This window comes from Rhipicephalus microplus, chromosome 2 (genome assembly GCF_043290135.1).
Source record: "Rhipicephalus microplus isolate Deutch F79 chromosome 2, USDA_Rmic, whole genome shotgun sequence".
NCBI lineage: Eukaryota > Metazoa > Arthropoda > Arachnida > Ixodida > Ixodidae > Rhipicephalus > Rhipicephalus microplus.
In genome coordinates, this window is record NC_134701.1 from 114634234 (window position 1) to 114656879 (window position 22646).

Genomic DNA, 22646 nt, shown 5'->3' on the forward strand with positions numbered 1-22646 from the left:
GAAAGCGGTACTTGTAGTTGATGAAAGACGCGAGATCTTATAAAATAGGAATGATGTCACATATGGCGCGTGTCATTGGTTGAAGGCAATCGTTCGATTTAATGCGGCGACGTACGCTAGGGGGAGCGTTGTAATAAAATTCGTTCGCTGTTGGCGCGCGCTCGGAGTCGCCGGATGGATAAGGCTGCACAGCGGAGAGAGCGCAAGGCGGCAGCAGCGCGCGCTCGCAGACAGAATCCCGATGTGCGAGCGCGCGAGGCAAGGGACATCGCAAGCCATCCATTGTCTAAGAACAAATAAAAGTTGATTTGTGTATATACACACACAGCGTTTCTCACGTCTTTACATGATGATCGACTGGGCGAATTACACGGAAGATTCACAGTTTACCGATGAATCCTTCCGGAGCTTCGCCCATTCATCATCATTCACCCTGTGAATATGCCGTAACTTTTTTCTGCTATACCTAATTCAAGATAAGGGGCAACGTATAGTACACGGCTTGTCACGAAAGCTTGAAAGCTTGAACTAATCTTAAAAGATTGGCTTCCTTCATCACCGCAATCTTGTTGGAAATGCGCTTAAGCAGGCGGCACGTCTGGTTCGCACTAGCTTCGAGTCTCCGGTTAGATTCAGTGTTTTTTTCCATTTGCTTGTATGCGCATCCCTAGAATTCTAATACTGTCTACGGTTGTAATAGCACTACCATTCACTCGTAAAGCGACGTCACAACCCCTTCCGAGGGGAGGAAGACTTACTGCTCTTGGCCCCGCAAAGAACGCGTGTTTTATTCTTACTATGTACTCTTACTGGCGTTCTGCTCATCAAGCATTCAAGTCTCTTCGGGCAGTCGAGGAGCCATAGGAGTCCATGGAGAGTTGCTGTATGACTTCCAATCTTGTCCAACTGCCCACGCTTCATGTATAAAACTTGGTGAAAAGAATTGTTTTTTCTAAGGACGAGCGTGCTTAGCAAATTTATCTGTTGAGCTCCAAGCCAAAAACAAGACGACGTGGCTGTTGAGACAATTTTGAGTGAATATGATCGCAATGAAGACGCGTAACCTTTACTAGATGACAATTTAGCGAAAGCTGTATTTTCTTTGTTCAACCCTGCGTGGTTTTCAGATACTTGCCTGTTGCCCTCACCTCATACAATGACAGAGCAAACCAAAAATTTTTGAACATGTCTCGATCCTACCTCCTAGTGATCATTCGTGTTGTTCTCACCAAACGACAGATGAACGAATAATAAATATCGTGGCTTGTGTTTGGAGCACACTATAGTGAACTTAAAATGCTATGGACATCATGGCATGAGTTTTCTATAAACCTTTTGCTCACCTTTCAAAAAAAATTATTTCCGCCCTCACTTATTAATCACCAGGGGTTAGAATTTTTTGTGCTCTAAGCTAAGTAAGACTAGTACTTTGGCCAAAAAAACTATGCAAAAATTCTGTTTAAAACACACTTCAGGGGTAAAAAGTTTCTATTTTTGTGCATGCATGGATTATGCAATATATTTCGATGCAACAACAAGAAGTCCTCACCTTTAGAATCATCCAGACATCTTATTTGCTTGTTATTTTAACTGTAAGCTGAAAGTTAAGTTTAACAGTTCAAGCAACATTTAATTCCTGTCTTTTACTGTCAACTAGTGCGGCTAAAGCAGCACGATATCTGAACGCTTGATAGAGAGGCAAGCACCATGTAGACCGGTTTTCGAGCATTTAGAAGGTGCGCTTCCAGTGTTGTGGTTACTGGGTACAATTATTAGTGTTGCCGAGCACCCATCACTTTTAAGAGAGAGATAACTCCGGCGTGGTGCTCGATGTTCCCCGCACTCATAAAGTTTTCTATATACACACTAGAGGGAACTCTCGCGCTAGTGTCTAGGGAATATGGAGTTCAGAGTTCTAAAGCCATCATGAGATTGATAAATATAGTACACGAAATTGTACACTCTTTGAACTTCTGGTCCTGGTTTACTTCGCGTATTTTGAGTCTGCTTTGGCAAGAAATAAAATTCAGCATATGTTCAGCAGTTGCACTTTACTACCTTAAACTTCTAGGCTCACCACTTCAAATCAGCTAATAAGTTCAAGATGGTTTCTTCTTTCATTAAGATAACCCCAAAACACAGCAATACGCAAAGCCACAATTACGTTCCACAATTGCCACAATTGCGTAAGCCACGAAGTATGAAGCCTAGACGACCCTGCGTGCTACCTATCATTCCCACGGTCCCTGAACGATCACATCACCAGAGCCCTCTCCCGTTCATTTTAGAAAACTCTATGCCCGCCTTCATTTCACAAGGAGGCATCTATAAGTTCAACTTTCTCTTCCTCACACTCAGCATTACTGCGCTATGGCCTCGGAGGTGTGCCTGCCTTGTAGCTGTAGTCATCTACGCCTGCTGCGGCAATCGTCACGTGATGATGAGAAGCTTCGTACACCATTGGGTAAACGTGTTGAGTGAGCTCTTCACAAACAATCACGCGTATTGTGGATGCGAAATCAATCGGCGTGTATTCGTCAACATGATCTCGCGCGTACTTTTTAACACTCGCAACAATGCAATGGTTACATTCAGTAGGCGGTCGAACTTCGCTGTGAGACACCACATCTTCATAGTCTCGAATGAGTGCTTGTGGCTCGTGAGGTTGGCTACTGTGCAAAGGCTCTCTTTGGTGATCAGGAGCCTAAGTACACCCTGGGCAATTCCCTTCAACAGTTGGTCAAATTTGGTCCTCCCCTGACATAGAAGGACTGGGGATCTCGCAGAGCTTCAAGATAGCTTCGCTATAGGTCGGGCACTTCTCTCCTGAGAGATAGGCTCTCTGTAGTACCGTTTGTTCCACTTGCTTTCTTTTTAATACTGAGGGTCTGAAGCACTCCCTCATTTCTGAGACGAAACTATGCCATTTCGTGTGGGCATCCTTGTTGTTTTCATACCACAGAGCCCTGTGTCTGTCTATAAGAATACTAATTTGGACAGCTTGGTCACGCCGTCCCACTAGTAGTATTTTCTCACGCGTTTGAAGTGTATGAGCCAGACGTCCAACACCTCGCGACTTTGTCACCAAGTATACGAGACACTACCAGGTACTGACACAACCAGAGATCAGCTGCGGCTGAAGCTGGCACTAGTGGTGACGCTTAGACTGGTGCACGGTCGGCAGCTGCAGGGATCCAGGTTTCCTCTTCGCTGAGAAGAATTTTAGCCGCTTTTCGTAGCCGAGGCAGCCCAGCAAGGTGGCGACTTCGGCATAGATCACGCACTTGCAAAATCATATAGCTTGGTCGGCTATGCAGCGCCTCCACCAAAATTTGTTACCTTTGAATTAAGGTTGGTGGAGTTTTTTACAGAACGATAGTTCGGTCCAGCAATGGCAGGCAAAAATGAAGTTTATAGGTCAGATCTGACAACTTCGTCTTCGTCTAACACATTCCCGGCTTACATCACAGCCTGCCTCATACCATAGCCTTATCAGTGCTATTCTATGCAATAAATGTCAAGTCACAAGAACATTTTTGGCAGTGGAAATATGAAAACAATAAAAAGAACGCTAGGCCTTCGTGAAACACTCAGCACAGCAATAGCGGAAACTGAAAGAGGTGCGTAATCAGACCACGTTGTATAGGTTTTTCGGGTGACTACCACAAGTAAACTTGCGCGGCAAGCCCAATGCCATAAATCTTCAAAACTTTTGCAACGTTGCAAGTCGCCTTCTAAGCCATTATTCGTCATTCGGTGGAGAAGCGAGGTACCCGCTACACTTTTTGAGGCACTATGTTAGGTTAACAATACTCTGGCTGAGGACGACAAAGAGTTATAGCTGACCTAACTGAATTGCGCTCAAAGTCGAAAGTGACCCATACGTTACGCAATAGTAGCACGGGGCACATTATTATTTTACTTTCCCACCCCCTGTCACATTTGATGGCATAATTACTAGCCCCAGTACGGCAAAATGAAGAAACCATGCAAGTTCTGCGAGTTCTGGTAGACATTTGTATACAACGCTGAGTGTAACACGTCTCTAGATATGTTTGTTAGCCGAAACTGTTTGAAGAATTTTCACGATAAGCAGTAGCACAGTTGCCCAATGTTACTGAAAAGCAACAACGCATTGCTCACTTATAAATAAGCTTATTTTTTGTGACAACGTAATTGACTTGTTTTGACCTGTTTTCATGCATCTCGAAGTTTTTCGATGCTGCCAAAGTTTTTTTATAAAATATGTTACAAGGTGAAGTGCAACTTTCCTATTAAATTGAAATAAATAGCTCTACCCGCATTAATATAATGAATGGCTCTTACTGTTGCAGTATGTACATGAGCTTGCTTATTACACACCAATTCACTTTCCCTCATTGTTTTATTTTGTTTGCTATAGTGTACTTACTTGCCACTAATACTATTATGTTTTACGCTGCGAGCACCTTACGCGGTTAATATGAGTAAATTAGCACGCTGATAAACGAACAGCCTGATTAGGGATTCCGCAAGTGTTCTGAGGTGAGGCGTTATTAGAATGCCTCGGGCAGCGCCATCATCAGTCGCACTTGTTTAGGAGAAAACACGAGAGAGCCGACAATCTATCATATTTCAGAAAACGAGCACTCCTAATCAATTCTGCTGTCTGCTTGAGACGGAAGCATCATTGACTACACTGTGCCTATGCCAGCGCAGTAATTATCCAATCAGGGCAATATAGAAATGCAAAAGCGCATCGCTTTTTTTGCCCGCTATGAGTAACGGTCAGCCCACGAGATGCGGAAATCCCCGAGTCTGTTTCTAGGTATTGCTAGTGTCTTTCTTTTTATTCAGTGAGGCTTCTGAACTGACATTTTTGGGATGAAGTCTACCTTGAGTATTATACACCTTCAGCCGTTAAAGTTAAACGGTCACTTGCAATATTTAGCTCTTTTCACGCAGCAAATTAGCGTTTATTTTTTGTGGAACATGAAAAATTATATTTCATTTGACGTTAAAGAGGGTATTTTTTATTTTATAGTACTAAATAATGCATTCATATAATGTAACTTATTCGCTTCTTTCTGTCCCGTTTCGTCTGCATTTTCGTTCAGCAGAAATTGTTATTAATTGCAACAGCCATCCCGTAATCTTGTTCTGCTTATATAGCATTGTTTTTTTGTTAACCAGAATCTAGGTAGGGTAGCCAACCGGATGTCTTTCTGGTTAACCTCCCTGCCTTCTCCCTTTTTGTTGCTTCCTCCTAACCAGAATCTATAATCTCGCACTTTGAATGATGCAGTATAATATACAGTGATTCACCACAAGCGTTATCTCATATTGTTCTCGATAACAAAAAATACATGTCCGTTCAGCAAACGATTGTGCTCTAGTGTTTCATTTTTATTGGCCACTGATTCAATTTGGCCCCTATGAACTTCCAAAAAGGCACCATTTCTACTGAAAAGTAAGGCATGATCAGGGCAACCACTAGAGACAGAATTGTTTATAGCTACAGTAATGCTGCAACGCCGCTTAACATTGCAGGATGATAGCACGCCGTAGTGATGATAATATGTAATATGAATATAAGTTTTCTTTGAAATATTTAGGGGTTGTGCGTGGTTTAGTTCCTCAAAAAAAGTCACACACACCTAAGTAATTTAAAAAAAACGCTGTTTCATTGTGCACTTACTACTTTTCTTGATGTCACAGTGCGCAAACTTGTGCGATGAAAGCTAATTACGCTCTGCACGAATGTGTGATGCTATATATGGGAGATCTAGCCTGGCTCATACGCCACATTTATTTCCGTCTTACTTCTTATTTGTAGGCTTCAACCATCCGTCTTGCATGCCTCCTTTCGTCACAGGATTCCCCGTCCCTCTGAAAGATGGCATTAGATACAAACTGCAACAAAATGAAGACGAGATTAAGAAAGAATAATGCTTATGCTCGAACTCATAGTTTCACGTCTCAACGGAGTTCCACAATCTCACTACAGCTTCAAGGCCGAGGAGAGCAGTTCGGTAAATTCTATTACAACTCTGGTGGGCGAGGTTGACTGTTGTGATCCAGGCAGTGGGGGCTACATATGAAAACCGACAATACTGTTTGAACTCCTGTGGGGAATAAGAAAGGTTGAAAAACCTTGTAGCAGCGGCAGCTGGGATGTGGTCATGGTCGTATATTTTGTCGTCAATGATGCACTCCCCATGCTTATAGTTTGCCGCTTCTTCGCAGATTGTGATTGCGCAGATTGTGATTGCAGATTGTGATTGGTGTTCTTTGTGGGGCTGTAGTCGGTGGAATCTCAGGCGCAGAGAGCGTCTCCAGCGATGCTCTTTTATGCCAAATTGTGTTGCATCATAACATGGTCATGATTGAAAATTTTGTTGAAATGCCCACGCAAGCCGAGGAGTTTGCAATCGCACTGGCACTAGCGATCCCGGATTGCTGCACGGTCCTCAGCGAATCGAAGACGGCAATAGTCAACTTTGCTACAAACAACGTCCATGGAACCACTGCAAGAGTATGTTAAACTATAGCAAGACCGGAAATCAACATTACCGTCAAGTGGTTCCTTGCGCACGCCGGGGATCTAGAAGTGGGCCCAAACCGCAACGAGGAGGCAGATACGGAGGCACACGCGCTAACTAGCCACGGGTCTCTGTCAACGCATTCCTCGGAGCCGCAACGACCCGATGCCGAAGACGGAGAGTATTTTATCACAACCTACGCCGACGTTCTGCAGTGGTACAGAACGAACAGACGCCTCTACCCACCGCCTCATCGAGACCTACAACGCAGAGAAGCAGCCACACTACGGCAGTTGCAAGTACAAGCCATATGAACCACCGTCTGGGCAAGGCACGTTTGCGTGGAGGTTTACACTACTGATGTATGCCAACACTGCAAGAAGGCGCGAGTCACCCAGAGACGCCTCCTCTGGGACTGTGCACCACCGCTGAGTAACCAAGAAGTAATGCCAACTGCCATAAGCAGCAAAATCATCAGCCGAGGGCCAGGCAACCAAAGAGACGTGGTCCAGCACGTGCTTAGCATCCTGGAACGCCAGTGGCCGAAAGCGGCGCCCCCGCGGATTCGACGCGAGTAGGTTGCTGCTCTGGGAAGTCCGAGCACGCTAGTGTCTCGCTTTAATCCCCCTACGCCTTCCCCCTTCAGGCCGGATCGTCAATAAAGTTGTTTCACTCACTCACTTCAATTGCCCTAAAAACAGACGGACAGAATAGTCTGAGAAGGACAACGCTTGCTCTCACAACTGAAGCTTTATTGTTCAGAAAAGGTATTCGAAGCGGATACATGGTCTTTCGCGCATGTGCATCAGAACCGGGTGCAACACAACCCACTCTTGTCAGGATTAAAAAAATGTACATGTTATGTATCATTTGTTATATTTTACGAGTACTAGGTGTCGACATACACGCACTGTTTATCATGAAGCACAATCGAAGCTTGGCTAACACGGTCATGACCCCTTTTTCGTATGTCGCAAGATTCCACTATCTCACGCATTAGCTGATCCTTGCGTCGAAATAATATTTATGTTTCCTTAAACACAGGATAACATCCACAGTTTCTGCAGTGATCTGCAAGATGACTGTTGCCTGATGCCTAAACAGATGCGTGATGTTCTCTAAGGCGGTCGTTCACGCATCTTCCTGACTGGCATATGTGGACTTTTTCAATAGAATAGGGCGTCATGTATGCTACTACCTTTCCGCACTTCACGAACATGTTTCTGTGTTTTAAGGAGTAAGCGTTTGAACCTATGGGCTTATTAACGCGTGGACACAAGTTTGGGAGTTTGGTTTTTGCTGAAAACTTCACGACTACGCTGTATCTATTTCCAACGTGCTTTAGGTTGTGTGCCAACTTGTGCACGTATGGAATGACAGAAATTTTCCGTCGCTTCTTTGTCTCCGAACTAGATCTTTGTTTTTGTCCTTTAGTTCTCTGGATATGACCATGCCCACTGTGAATATTAACTATTCCGGGCAACCCGCCTTCTGAAGTTTCTCCACCTGACACATGAAACATTCCTTGATTAGATGCCCACACGATTTCTGCAAAGCTGACATAATACGAGATTTCACTATCCCCCTTTTTACCAACTTGGAGTGCCCAGACGCGTAATCTAGCACTGGCTTGGCACTTTTTGGTTGATACCGCCAGCAAATATGTTCCCTTCCAAGTTCCAGTTTTAAATCTAAGAATCAGAACCGGTTTTTTTCGGCTGCTCAGTAGTGAACTCAAGGCCCAAACTACTTTCCTTAAACACCGTTAACTGCACTGCTCAAGTTCCTGTACGCTTGGTGCTGTTTCGACATCTGCTTCTTCATTCGATGATATATTCGGTCCCTGCATACCCGAAGACCTTACGCAGGGCCAGCGTTCCCAGATTTTGGGCCTGTTGGAAGAATTCCGCTCTTCTTTCGATGTCGCTCAACCTTCTCTCGGCCGCACATCCACCGTTACGCATCGCATCGACACAGGCGCACAGCCACCGCTGCGGCAACGTCCATATCGCGTATATCCCACATAACGGCGTGTAATCAACGAGCAAGTCGACGACATGCTTCGCCGCGATGTTATTCGCCCCTCTAGCAGCCCCTGGGCATCTCCTGTCGTTCTCGTTACGAAGAAGGACGGTTCTGTGCGGTTCTGTGTTGACTACCGACGCCTCATCAAGATAACTCGTAAGGACGTGTATCCACTACCGTGGGTAGATGACGCGATTGACAGCCTGCAAGGAGCAGAATTCTTTTCATCCCTCTATTTGCGCTCAGGGTACTGGCAAGTACCTATGGCTGAGGACGCTCTACCGAAAACCGCTTTTGTCACTCCCGACGGCTTGTACGAGTTCAACGTTATGCCATTTGGGCTGTGCAATGCGCCCGCCACCTTTGAGCGCATGATGGATACAGTTCTGCGTGACCAAAAATGGCACACGTGCCTGTGCTACCTCGATGACGTCGTCGTTTTCGCTCCTGACTTCTCGACGCATCTTCAACGCCTTCGGCATGTTTTAACGCGCCTGAGCAACGCCAGTCTGCAACTGAACCTAAAAAAGTGCCAATTTGCAGCTCGGCAGCTGACAATACTCGGCTACGTCGTGTCCAAGGACGGAATTCTTCCAGATCCAGCCAAGCTTCGGGCCGTGACCGAGTTCCCCAAGCCGACATCCGTCAAGGAACTGCGCAGTTTCGTAGGACTGTGTTCCTACTTTCGGCGCTTCATTCGAAACTTCGCGACTATCATATCGCCGCTGACGAAGCTTCTCGGAAGTAACGGGCCTCTCCAATCGTGGTCATCACAGTGCGACGACGCTTTCAGAACACTTCGTCGTTTGTTGACGTCGCCTCCCATACTCCGCCACTACGACCCTACGGCCCCTACAGAGGTACACACGGATGCCAGTAATGTCGGCCTCGGCGCTGTCCTTGCGCAGCGCAAACCAGGGTTCCCGGAATATGTCATGGCGTACGCGAGCCGTACGCTTACTAAAGCCGAGACTAATTACACAGTAACCAAGAAGGAATGTTTGGCAATCGTCTGGGCCCTTGCAAAGTTCCGACCTTATTTGTATGGTCGCCCATTTGATGTCGTCACCGACCACCACGCACTATGCTGGTTGTCGTCATTGAAAGATCCCTCAGGCCGTCTCGCCCGCTGGCCACTTCGCCTGCAAGACTATGACATCCGCGTGCTATACCGCAATGGAAGGCAACATGCTGACGCCGACGCCCTGTCACGCTCTCCCTTGCCTGACGACAATGCCAACAACTCAGTGTCTCACCTTGCCATTTCTTCAATTAGCATTCATGTTCTTGCTACTGAACAGCGCAAGGATCAATGGATTGCCTCACTGATAGACTTGCTGACTGATCCATCCACTCCATCCGCTCGCGCGTTGCGTCGTCAAGCCCACCATTTCGCCGTTCGCGACGACCTCCTCCACCGACGCAATTACAACGGTGACGGCCGCCAGTGGCTACTAGTCATACCTCGCAGTCTGCGCTCTGACATATGCGAATTCTTTCATTCTGATCCGCAATGTGCGCACTCCGGGGTATCGAAGACTTACCACCGCATTCGCCAACGGTACTTTTGGCGCGGCATGTACCGCTACGTGCAGAAATTCGTTCGCTCCTGCATAGAATGTCAGCGCCGCAAAACTTCAACGCAACTGTCACCGGTAGGTCTGCAACCTCTACCTTGCCCTGCCAGGCCGTTTGGGCGCGTTGGCATCGATTTGTATGGGCCACTTCAACTAACGTCAGCTGGTAACCGCTGGGCCATTGTTGCTGTGGACCACCTCACGCGATACGCCGAAACTGCCGCTCTCCCCGCGGCTACAGTGAGCGATGTGGCCTCCTTCCTGCTCCAACGATTCATGCTGCGACACGGTCCACCTCAGGAACTGCTCAGTGATCGAGGCCGCGTCTTCCTGTCTAAAGTCGTCGAAGATATTCTCAAAGAGTGCATGGTAGGCGGCACTCGGGGCACGTGGGTGACGCCGGCGTATGTAGGCGAGACCGTTTCTCCAAAGGCCTGGGGCCTCGCGACGGTTTCGGTGTAATTTAGGGGAACAGTTGCAGAAATCGGTGGGGGCGGCCTTGCAACAACTTGGGCGCAGCTGAGTGGCACAGATGCAGGAGGCGGCTGGTGGTATTCAGGGACGACCTCCGCGATTTCCTGCTGAATGGCTCGGCGGAGCGGAGGTAGAAGTGTACATGATGGCTGTTGAGATTGTTGTGGGGAAGCAAAAGCCAGTAGAGAGACCTGGCGGGCAACTTCCTCACGCACGAACGACTTGATTTCGGCGAGCAAGGTTGCGTGGTCAGGAATTGCTGACAAGGCCGAGAGATCAGCATCACGTGGTGGCGGTCGACGGGTCATCAAGCGCTGCCGCCGCAGCTCGTCGTAACTTTGGCATAACAAGATGACTTCTGCCACAGTGTGGGGGTTCTTTGCCAGGAGCATGGTGAAGGCATCGTCGGCGATGCCTTTTAGAACATGCGTGATTTCGTCAGCCTCTGACATGTTCAGTTCGAATTTCTTGCACAAGTCAAGGATGTCCTCGATATAACTTGTGAAGGACTCGCCGGTCTGCTGGGCTCGTTCACGTAAACGCTGTTCAGCTTGCAGCTTACGAACGGCCGGGCGGCCGAACACGTCGACGACAGTGGTTTTAAAAGCGGACCATGTCGGGAAATCAGATGCGTGGTTGTTGTGCCACATGCCGGCCACACCCGCGAGATAGAAAAACAGGTTGCTGAGTTTACCTGCCTCGTCCCAATGGTTCGGGACGCTCACGCGTTCGTACATGGCCAGCCAGTCCTCGACGTCGGTGCCATCCGCTCCGGTGAAGACAGGAGGGTCGCGGATGCGGGGGACATCGGGACATGGCGTTGGTGTAGCAGGAAGCGTTTGCTGGGTGGCGTCTTGGTGCATGGTTGGAGGCACGGTACGGGATCGAAGCTCCAAGGGCATCGAATGCAGACCGAAGGTGTTTGAAGGGCAGAGCACTCTCAGCACTCTCCGCCAAATTGTTAAGCGGTTTATTGGCGGACACTCAGCGATGATTAACGACAGCGACAGTTAATGCGGGGATCGACTCTCTGCGCGAGCTGCTCTTCTTTTTATAAAAAGGGCGGCCCACTAGAAGGCGCTGAAGAGGACGACCCACTGTTCAGAGGCTTTACCACAACACGTTCAGTTCCTCTCGGGAAAAATCAATGCCATGTGTGAATATGAGAGAGTAATCCACATACCTGAAGACATGTTTAACAATGCCACAAAAGTGCTGCTAGATTTCCCTGTGAAATTTACTGAAAAATATTTCACTATGAATAGGTGCTACTGATGAGCCTGTACACATTCCAGATCGCTAAATGAAAGACTTATTTTTCCATGAAACAAAAGTACACTTTAAATAAAACGGCAGCAGCTCCAAGAATGATTCTACTTTGACACGTTTTTTTCGCAGTTTGATTTTGTGATTTTAGATAGTAATGCAGTAATTTACGGGCACCATCATTTTCTCGTGAGGTATAGAGTAGAAGAAATCTTGAACGTCAATGCCGAAGGTATAGCTATGACATAGACTACATTCTGAAAAACATTTTGACAATTGCCTTGAATTTTTTAGACGATAAATATCATTGACAGTATGGCCTTCCAAGTTTCTCTGCAAATAACTAGACACCACTTTTTGCCAGGTATCTCTCTCTGAAAGAATAGCCATAAGCGGTAAACCAGGCTTGTGTGTCTTGAAAAAAAAACGCCTCGAACTTGAGGCTCTTCGCCCTTTTCACCTGAGATGCCAGATCATGTAAATTCATATCTTTTAAGAGAAACAGCGCTGTTTTTACAACGTGCTTGATTACTTCTCAGGCTGGTACAAAATTCATTTTATCACTGTAGCACCCTTTTTACAACACGTCCCACTATCGGGAATTACACAAAAGGGTTCTTTGTCTGCGAAAGTTAAGCGCAACTCATTCTGAACCAGAAATTGTCATACGGGTTTGAGTTAACTTGAGTCTTAATAACGTCTCTAGTTGAAGCAGTAACATCCACGCACTCAACAACGAATCTGCTTTCTCGCCGTCGGGCGCTTGCCTGAACACGGTCTTGGCTGCGGCAAGCTTCTCTGCGCGGTTGAGCACTGGTTGGATGCAATGCTTTCGCTCAAACGCCAGAAGCTGCGTGTAGGCTTGGGGCACCTCAGTGTTACTCATGTTCACAACCTGTTCTTGCTTTTCCGGCGTCTTTTTTTTTCTTTTCAGCAAATGAGGTACCACCACTCACCACAGTCCCTCCACTGTTGCGTCACTGGTCTTGCACCACTCCCGGTATGATCGACGCCAATTTTGCCCTTCTTTTTCCCGGCAGCACGCTATTCTGAGATAATCTTTGAAGCAACAGACCTGCCACAATAGCTCCGAACTGATCATACGGCATACTCTTCTAGTATGCCCCACAGTAGGCTGCATCCATCCAAAGATACCCTGTATATCTGGCGGGCACGTTCCCTGACGAATGTACCATGAAGCAACCCTTGCACTGCACACCGTGACAGCGATTACTGAACTCAACGAGGCTTGGTTAGACAAAACATTAGGTTGTAGAGAACCCTGAGTACAAGAAACATCTTGCAGCAAATTAGCAAGTTGGGCCAGTTGGATTACGTTCATAATTGAAAATTTCGTTGAAACGCACTAAAAAACGGATGGACAGAAGAGGCTGACAAGGACAGCGCTTGCTCTCACAACTGAATGTTTATTATTCAGAAAAGGTATTTCAAGTGGATACATGGTCTTTCGCGCATGTGCATCAGAACAGGGTGTAACAGAAACCACTTTTGTCAGAATAACCAAAATTGTACATATTATGTTTTATGTGTTATATTTTACAAGTACTAGGTGTCGAGATACGCGTAATCTTTATCATGCAGCACAATCGTAGCTTGGATAACAAAATCATGTCCCTTCTTTCAGATGGGGTGAGTTTCCACAATCTCCCGTGTTAGCTGATCCTTAAGTGAAAATAATATTTCTGTTTTTAAATCCAGGATAACATCCACAGTTTCTAGAGTGATCTGCAAGATGAGTGTTGCCTGATGCCTTAACAGAAGCGCGATGTTCTCTAAGGCGGTCGTTCACGCATCTTCTTGACTGGCCTATGTAGACTTTTCCACAAGCAATGGGCATCATATATACTATTCGCTTTACGCACTTTGAATAAATTTAACAGGGAAATCGAGCAGCACATTTTTGGATCAAGGTGGACGAATGGGCCAGTTGGTGATACATGATCTTGTCATTGTGTTTTCCTTATTTTGCGCTTGTCCTTGCCTTTTTCCCGTCCATGTTTTCTACCGCGTAATACTGTTAGAACATTTCTGAAATTGATAAACATCACTTCAGGTATGTGGAGGACATCCTGATATTCACACATGGAATTGATCGTTCCCCAGAGGTAGTCAACGTGTTAAAGGTGTTTAAGGAAAGTAGCATGGCCCTTCAGTTCACTACGGAGCAGCCTTAAAATAACAAGTTCCAATTCTTGGAATTCAAATTGAAACTTGGTAGGGAACACATTTGCTGGCGTAATCAACCAAGAACTGCCAATTCAGTGCTATATTACGCGTCTGGGCACTCCAAGTAGGTAAAGAGGGGGATAGTGAAGTCTTGTATTAGGTCAGCTTTGCAGAAATCGTGTGGGCATTTAATCAATGAAAGTTTCAGGAGTCAGGTAGAAAATTCAAGAAGGCCGGTTACCCGAAACAGCTAATTCTTTCGGTGTGCACGGTCCTAGCTAGAGAAATAAAGGGCAAAAAACAAAGATCTAGTTCGGAGACAGAGAAGCGAGGGAAAATTGCTGTCATTCTATGCGTGCACAAGTTGGCACACAACCTAAAGCACGTTGGAAATAGATACAACGTAGACGTGGAGTTTTCGGCAAAAAAGCAAACTAGCAAGCTTGTGTCCACACGGTAATAAGCCCATAGGTTCGAAAGTTTGCTCCGTAAAATACAGAAACATGTTCGTGAAGTGCGTAAACGGAGAAGTATGTATGACAACATTTTCTTGTGGAAAAGTCTACATAGGCCAGTCAGTAAGATGCGTGAACGACCGCCTTAACATCGCGCATCTGTTAAGGCATCAGGCACCAGTCATCTTGCAGATCACTGTAGAAACTGGGGATGTTATCCTGTGCCTAAAGAAACAAAAATATTATTTCGACGCAAGGATCAGGTAATGCGTGAGATAGTGGAATCTTGCGACATCCGAAAGAGGGGACATGACTTCGATTGTGCTGCATGATAAAAGTGCGTGTATTTTGACACCTAGTACTTGTAAAGTGTAACAAATGATACATAATATGTACAATTTTCGTAATGCTGACAAAAGTGGTTTCTGTTACACCCTGTTCTGATGCACATGCGCGAAAGACTATGTATCCGCTTCGAATACTTTTTCTGAACAATAAACCTTCAGTTGTGAGAGCAAGCGCTGTCCTTGTCAACCTCTACTATGCGGCGATTTTTTATGACGCTTCAACAAAATTTTCAAGTATGAACGTTATCCAAGTGGCCCAACTTGCCATCTTGCTGTCATAACATGGTCTTTGGGTTAAAAATTTCTTTTTCGACGTTTTTCAAGCCCCAAGTGCACCTTTGTTAAATTTTCATTGGCAGTTTCCTTTGCTACAGTTTGTCTTGTTGTCACGTGAGTTTGTAGATTTGCCATTGCGTGCTTTGGTGCGGACGCTACGTAGAAATTGCAGGTGGTCTTCGTCGTTTATTAGCATATGTGTTGATACGATCAGCTCAATTAACGAGTGAGATGCAAACATGCTTTGTGTCAAACGAAATAGGTAGCTGCATTTTCGTTATTCTCAGTGACATTTGTGTTCAATAGTTTTACTCGTTAGACTTTCTGATGGGCCAGCTGTAGGAAATTACATTTCCGTAAATATGTAATTTGCTTTCAAATCAAAGTGTGTGTTTCTTAGCGGCAATACTGAGGCAAATGTCCCAATAGTGTGACTGCTTTCAGAATGGCAGTGTTTGAAAAGGTAATTGTACGATATTTCAAATGGTCCGTCAGGCATTTAGCGATATGGTGAGGGGCATAGTGGGAGTAACGACCACCAGAAAAGCTACAATACGCAACCTAAGTGGTGGCTACGTAAGCTAGATGAGGACTAAAGTTTCTGGGTGGTTGAATAATGACTTCAATTTTGTATTGCAAAAAGGTGAGCATTGGTGTTATTTGTGCTGATGGAAACCGACGTGGAAGGTGGGGTCTTACAGGAAAGCTGCCGGGATGTATTTCTATGACCAGACGGCTGAGATCTCATAAAGGGAATTGCAATGGTATGCTCCGTGCTCAATTACGAGTAGGATGCCGAGGACTACAATGACCGAGTTCGAATGCATTGAAATGGAGTGCTGTAATTTAATTTTTATTGTAGCCTTAAAACTATATAATAACTTCTTCTATGATGTTTTACCACGATTGAATGATATGAATGATGTGAGTGATGTAAAATTCCTGTGACTTATCAGTTATGTAGTCGCTGAAGTTTGTGACCATCTCCTATTCCGACTTGGACGCCGCCGTTGCTTGGAGCTGAAATATCCTGTACCGGTATTACCGGCAGTAATACAGCAGTATTGCGGCAGTAATGCTGCTGTATTACTGGCAGTAATACAGCAGTCGTTAATTGACGTGTGGTGCTTTGCGCGGCACTAACGGGAGGTAACGGTATAATAATTTTTTCATGGACAAGCCCTCACTTTAGCTCCCAGAGGCAAGGTTGTATCTGTCGTCACTTAAGAACACAAGAAAACAGCCTAATAGGTGCATGGAGCTTCTTATGTTCAGTGTAATTATCGGTAACATCCCTGGTGGCCGCTTGCTAAGGCTGCAAACCCGTAATGACAGTACAGGTTTGAAAGAGATTCGCCCTTTAGAGTTGGCGAATTTCTTTTGGTGATTTTTGAAGTAAGAGATCCTATACCAGTCACCAACGCTGACTGGAAACAAGAATAATGGGCAGCAGCGTCACCTATCAAGTCTGCTATCAGCAAAGAAGAATCGCAGAATCAATACTGAAAGTTTCCCTCTTCGATGCACGGTTTTCATGCCTCAAGATCGTGCAGGTACATCCACGACGAAAGCTTCACCAAAAAATAAGCGTCTCGAGCTGTGCATTGCCCAAAATCAAAAAAGTAGCCTGCAGCCATCAAGCAGCCTGTGTGCTTATCGGAGTCTGTAATCCAAGCAGGAAAGCCGGTTAACACAATCCCTCAAACTGAGCAACAATACAACTCTATATATCCTTGTTATAGTTGGTCTACCTCTAAATACACATATGCGCGCCATCATCTTTCGCAGTATCGCCTTCCTTGGCTCTCGATACAGCCGAAGACCACTAGCGCTATTGCAGCCATGAGCAGGAAAACAGTTTTTGTTGAAGCAACTGGACACAAACCAGGTGAAGATGACATTGCTAACTCAGAACAGTCACTGAAACGAGTTTACTCTCACGTATGCTGAAGTAGATCAGCATCTAGCTCAAGCCACTTTCAAGGAAGCGAAAAGCAAGACAGATCAGATGCACTAAAGAGCAGTAGCGTCCGTAGTACCCAGCTTTGTGTCAGAGAAAACCAGTAAATTTCTGCTAAACCTTTGTGCAGCAACTCGATGCTTTCGATGCAATAAAAAGGGCAGTACTTACAAAAAGCCATAACAGGCCATTGCATCCCACAGCTACAAAGGAGTGTAGCATCTTGCGCAGAAGATGTGCTAAAGTGCAATTAATTTCCTCTCCTCAACCAGCTTCAACACAACATAAGGGCAGAAGGTGTTCGAGGTTCGGCAAGTGCTTGGACTCCAGTGCTTGTTGGCAGCATGCAGGAAGAGTGGTTGTCTGGTGAAGATATGCTTCACCAGACAACAGGCGCTCTCGTTTCACATCGAAACACCCCCTTTTTAATCCCTTGTCAAACAATGGGTCTTCACACAAGCCCACATATGTTGGGGCTCATATAGCCACAACGAATTAAAGGAGCACTTTCATAACGTACACTGAATTGGTAACAAACATGTTCCAAAATAAAACAAGCAAAGACATAGGTTCTCTGCCCAACACGTGTCATCATACCCTCTCCACCGTTAGCCCGTGAGTCCGTGTTAGGCCACTGCTCGTCACTGCCCAGTTACCCAGTAAATTGGTTGGCTGACGTCCACCGGTAGCCGGTTCCTAGGCTTGAGCTCTCTAAACTCACGCATTAAACGGAGCTTCGTTAAAAAAAAACATGCCAAGAACACTCGGCAATGACCTATTGCGGGAGGCAAGCTGAGCCGCATGCTCGAAAAGCCGCATTGTCGCCAAAGGATGAATGCAAACCACAACTATGTTTCGGTTGGCCCATTGGTTGACCCTTACGGCATTTTCAAACAGCGCACGTGAATTTCAAACAATCAACATAAAACGAAGCGTCTGCGCATCCCCTGGTTCTTGCGAGACGCGCTCCCGGTAGATTTTCCCTTTTTGTCCCAACTCGGCACAACTTGGACGGCTCTGCTCATGAACCGCGTAGACGACGAAGTCGCACTTCTTTTCTATGCGCTAGTGTTCCTTGCTTCCTTTCAAGGAACTGATCCGCGTCGTTTGTTGCCAGATTGAAACTAACCCAGCGATCAACAGCGCCCGCATACTTTCCGCCACAAAAACACGCCAACTTTGTATAGCCAGTGCTATACCGTGATCAAGTTTGCAAGAGCTTCATTCTACTGTTTTGTCACCTGCCACACGAGGGCTTGCATGAAGGCACATATGTGCGTTTCAAATGGCTTTGGTAGAGTATATTTCTGAAGTAGCTTCTGTGTCCTTTATTCAGAGTTGGATTAACTATAGTTTTAAGACTGTGTAACTTGTAAATGAGCGTGCGGTTGATTGTTAGATGTAGTGTGCTGCAAACTTGAGCCAGCCTAAATTATCCGTATTTAGACTACGACGTTAACGTCACATCTAGAGAGACTTGTGTTGACTGTAAAGTGTATGGTACCCATCATGTGATGCGCCCATGTTTCGCTTCATGATCGTATTGTTTGATGAAAAAAAAGACGCGTGGGAGCTTGTGTGTTGTGCAGGCAAAGGAGCGAGTGGGCTTTGTGTGTGTGGTAGTGGACGAAGAGGGCAAGGACGCTCATGCACGCGCAAAGAAGGAAAAGACAGTCGGTGTTAGTGGTTGGATACGGTCGGGTGGCTGGACCGGATCGTCGTACGTCACCACTGCGGTCCACCAATTTAGGCTACGGGCTTCACGCTGTCGCGAACTACATCCGTCTATTCATCATCAGAATCGCAAGCATCAAGATCTCGCTAGAGTTCCCAGCACCTGTGCGAATTTGTCTGAAGCTTCCCTCTCGTCACTCAGCAACCCATCTCGTCACCATGTCTAAGCACTACGCCTCGCTCAAAGCGTTGAACACTCAAGTCAGTGAGCCTGAATCAACCTAGAGCGCATGACTTTTGGGTAATGTTACGGATGCAAATTCGCTTGTGCGTGGTTTTTGCATGTTTGCATGGCTTGATTGGTGGGAGCGTGTGTTTCTCGTGTTCGTAAATTTTAGACCGGCAAGCAGCCGCGTCGTTTGTTTCGACCATTGATGCTCCCAACCTTCCTTACGTAAAAATATACCAATTTGTATTGATAAAGGGCTGTGTGAATTCACAGTCATATCTTTCGGCTTTGGCGACGCCCCAGCTATTTTTGAGCAAATGATGAACACGATACTCGAAGCCATATGTTTAATATTTTTTGTTACTCAAATGACATAGTCCTCTCTTCAATTGATCTTTTTAGCACTTCAACCCGCCTCGAGCAAATTGTGTCTTGTACTGCGCCACCGGGCTGCAACTGAATCTGAAGAAATGCTAATTCGCCGCCTGAAAGCTCTCGACCTTAGGACTCGTGGTTTCGAAAGACGGCAGTTTCTTTTGACCCTGCCAAGCCTACAGGTGTTTCGGAGTTTCTCAAACCGACTACCATGAACCAGCTCCGAAGCTTCGTTGGCCTTTGACCAAAGCACCGTCTTATTTACGGCGCTTCGCCCGCAATTTCGCGACAACTATCACTCCTTTTACCATAGTTTTATCGCCGGTTCTAGTGATCTTTCATCATAGTCCTCCACTTGTGACAATACTTTCAATGAACTGAGCCACCTCTTTACATCGCCGCCTTTTTTGCGACTAGATCAGCCATCTGAACTCACAGAGATCCACACAGACAGCTAGCTGTGTCTGGCTGGGCGCTGTTTTTGCGCAGTGAAGAGACGGCTTCGAAAAGTACGTTTTTGCCCACACAAACCTACATCTTAGCAAAGCCAATAGCAACTATTCTGTCGCTGAAATAGAGTACTTCGCCAATATTTGAGTGATAGAAAAGTTTTCTCCTTAATGTGTAAGCGTGCCCTTTTGACCTCGTCATCGACACCTCGCCAACCCATTCTCTGCGCTGGTTGTCGTCACTAAAAGATCCATGTCGTTGCCTCGACTGATGGTCATTACGCCTACAAGAATACGATATCCGCGTAGTGTATTACTCAGGACAGAATCTATTGTCCAAGTGCACGAGAGTAGTACAGGGTTACTCTGACAATCCAGTTTCAGATGAAGGCACGGCTTTGTGATCAAACACGTGCTAGCCACGCAGAAGTTCGGAATTAAATTTTCGCTTGAACTAAAAATGTTTCATGAAAAGGCTGAATGAACGAATATGATATGGACAAATTATATTGTGATAAAAGGTGAGGCTCGCTGCTGACTGTTTTGTATGAGATCTTACCCAAGACTACAAAAAGCCAGAAAATACGGCCACTCCAGGGACACTATCGGCAGGTGAGAGCGTAGCGCGTAAACGGGTGTACAAGCCACCCAATGATAGCTGCCAATAATAGCACTGGCAACCGCACCCGTAAAATCAAAGTTCACAGTCGCCGCTCGAACTCGCCAGACTATTCTCACGCGTCAATTAAAGCTCGTTAGAGACGGGCGGGGTGTTTCCTTTCTGCTTGAGCATTCGATGGCCAATACAAGAGGTGTGGAGGTGCTATCGCCTGCACCGCGATGGAGGTAAGCCGGCTTGTTTGATCTTTGATCCAGCCACTATAACGATCCTACTCGCACTAATACCCACAAGTAGAATGTACAGTTCGCCGAGGGATCTTATTGATATGAACATTATACAGGGCATGGTGGTGAAGGAGACCACAAAGTCACGTCGAGATTGCCCATACAGTACTTTACCAATATTATTTTCCTCTCAGACAATGCTAACGGTGGCACCAACACCTGTGCTCTATTCCAACAGATTCGTTTTTATATTGCTGTGGTATGTGTTTGGGGTCTGAGAACATAGTTCCGTGAACAGACACTCGTGCCGGTCTCGTTCCTAATATGATCATTTGATTGTAGAACTGAATAGTAATAATAGAAATAAAAATTCGCCAGATGCCACACAATAATTGAACTAGCATCATGTGAAGTGATAAATGAGCAGTTCTATGTATTTTTTCGCTTTCAACCAGGTGTCACACAGTATATCGATGTATTGTGAAGTTATGTGCTTATCGAGGGCTCACCGGGCATTTCAAGACAGGTATTTTTGGGCTAACATCTTCCGGCGTGACCTCAGCACTCATATTAGAGCACAGAAACTAAGTGCACTGTACAGTGCAGTGATGTAAATTTTACACGAAAGTTTTGTTAGTGTATTATTGTGAGGTCAAGTAATGGTTGAGTTGAGTTTGCAGAATAATAATGCAAAAAGAATGTTTATTAGTCCGCTATAAAAATTGAGCCAGCACTGCAACCAGAGAAATTATTTCACCACAGGATTACGTATTCAGAGCCTATTGCTTTGGTATAAATTTACACAGACAGCCGCAGTGCTGTAGCCAATGGGGAGGCCCAAAGAGCTCGTCCATGCAATTACCTCTTCCGCCTCTGACATGCGTATGAAGGCGGTTATTTCGACGAGAAAAACATTTAATATTGTGTTTTTGAACGTCGTCGACTGCGGCCTCGCTCCCCCGAAAAACAATATTCTGGCTTCTGGTCTAGTCACAACACAATCACAAGGAACGTTGAAGCGACATTACGTTTGCAGGAGCTGTTTTTCCAAAAGAAGGTCTACGCGTGGCGTGGCTCTGTGGTAGAACACGTCAGTGTCTAGTAGAAAGCTTGGGTTTGACTTCCGCTGGGATGCACAATTTTATCTCGAATTGTCCCGTCAATGACGCCTATGTTGCTGTTCCTTAACACTCCCACATTTATGCGAAGAATGTATGTTCTCGTTTTTCTAACTACATGTATACTCTTAATCGCCTGTGGCTCATACAACAACTCTACGGCCCAAGGTATGTGCCACGCGAGTCTGGTGGAAAGGATTGTATGGCGTATGCGACAAAGTTCCCACATCATTGATGTGAAGACAGGACAGTCTTAATAATAATATACTGTTATCTCTTGCCCGTGCCAGTTTCAGTGCACACTAAGATTTTATCAGGAGAGCATCCAGACGTAGGTTGTGAAATATATTGATACGCACACACGCACACACACACACACACACATATACATATATATATATATATTTATATATGGTGGGGGGATATTCAAGGGATCCGGTGGAAAATGAGTGTAGCATGCAAGAAAACTAATTAGACATTTGAAATCAGCGTAAGAATTTCTATAAACAGCTCAAGTTTTATTGCTCTAGGGTGAGTACTAAAAAAAGTGTCTTCGAGTAGCATCTCCCCTCAAGCAATACTAGAAATGAAATATATCACAATATATACAGGAATTCAGTTTTAATACATATTATACCTTTAAAATATTGATTCTCTTGAAATTTTCCCAGCCACTTTATTTGCGGGGAAGGCGCTACAAAGGACGCAGTTTTGTATCCACCACGCTAGGCTCGTTTTTAAATTCCTCCGTGGGGGAGGGTGCACAAATTGCTATGATGCCACTCGTCGCTTTTTACTATATGTCAAAGAAGAATTCATATGTTAGAGGCCAGGAAAACCGTGGTTAAGCCCTCCCTGCATTGGGAA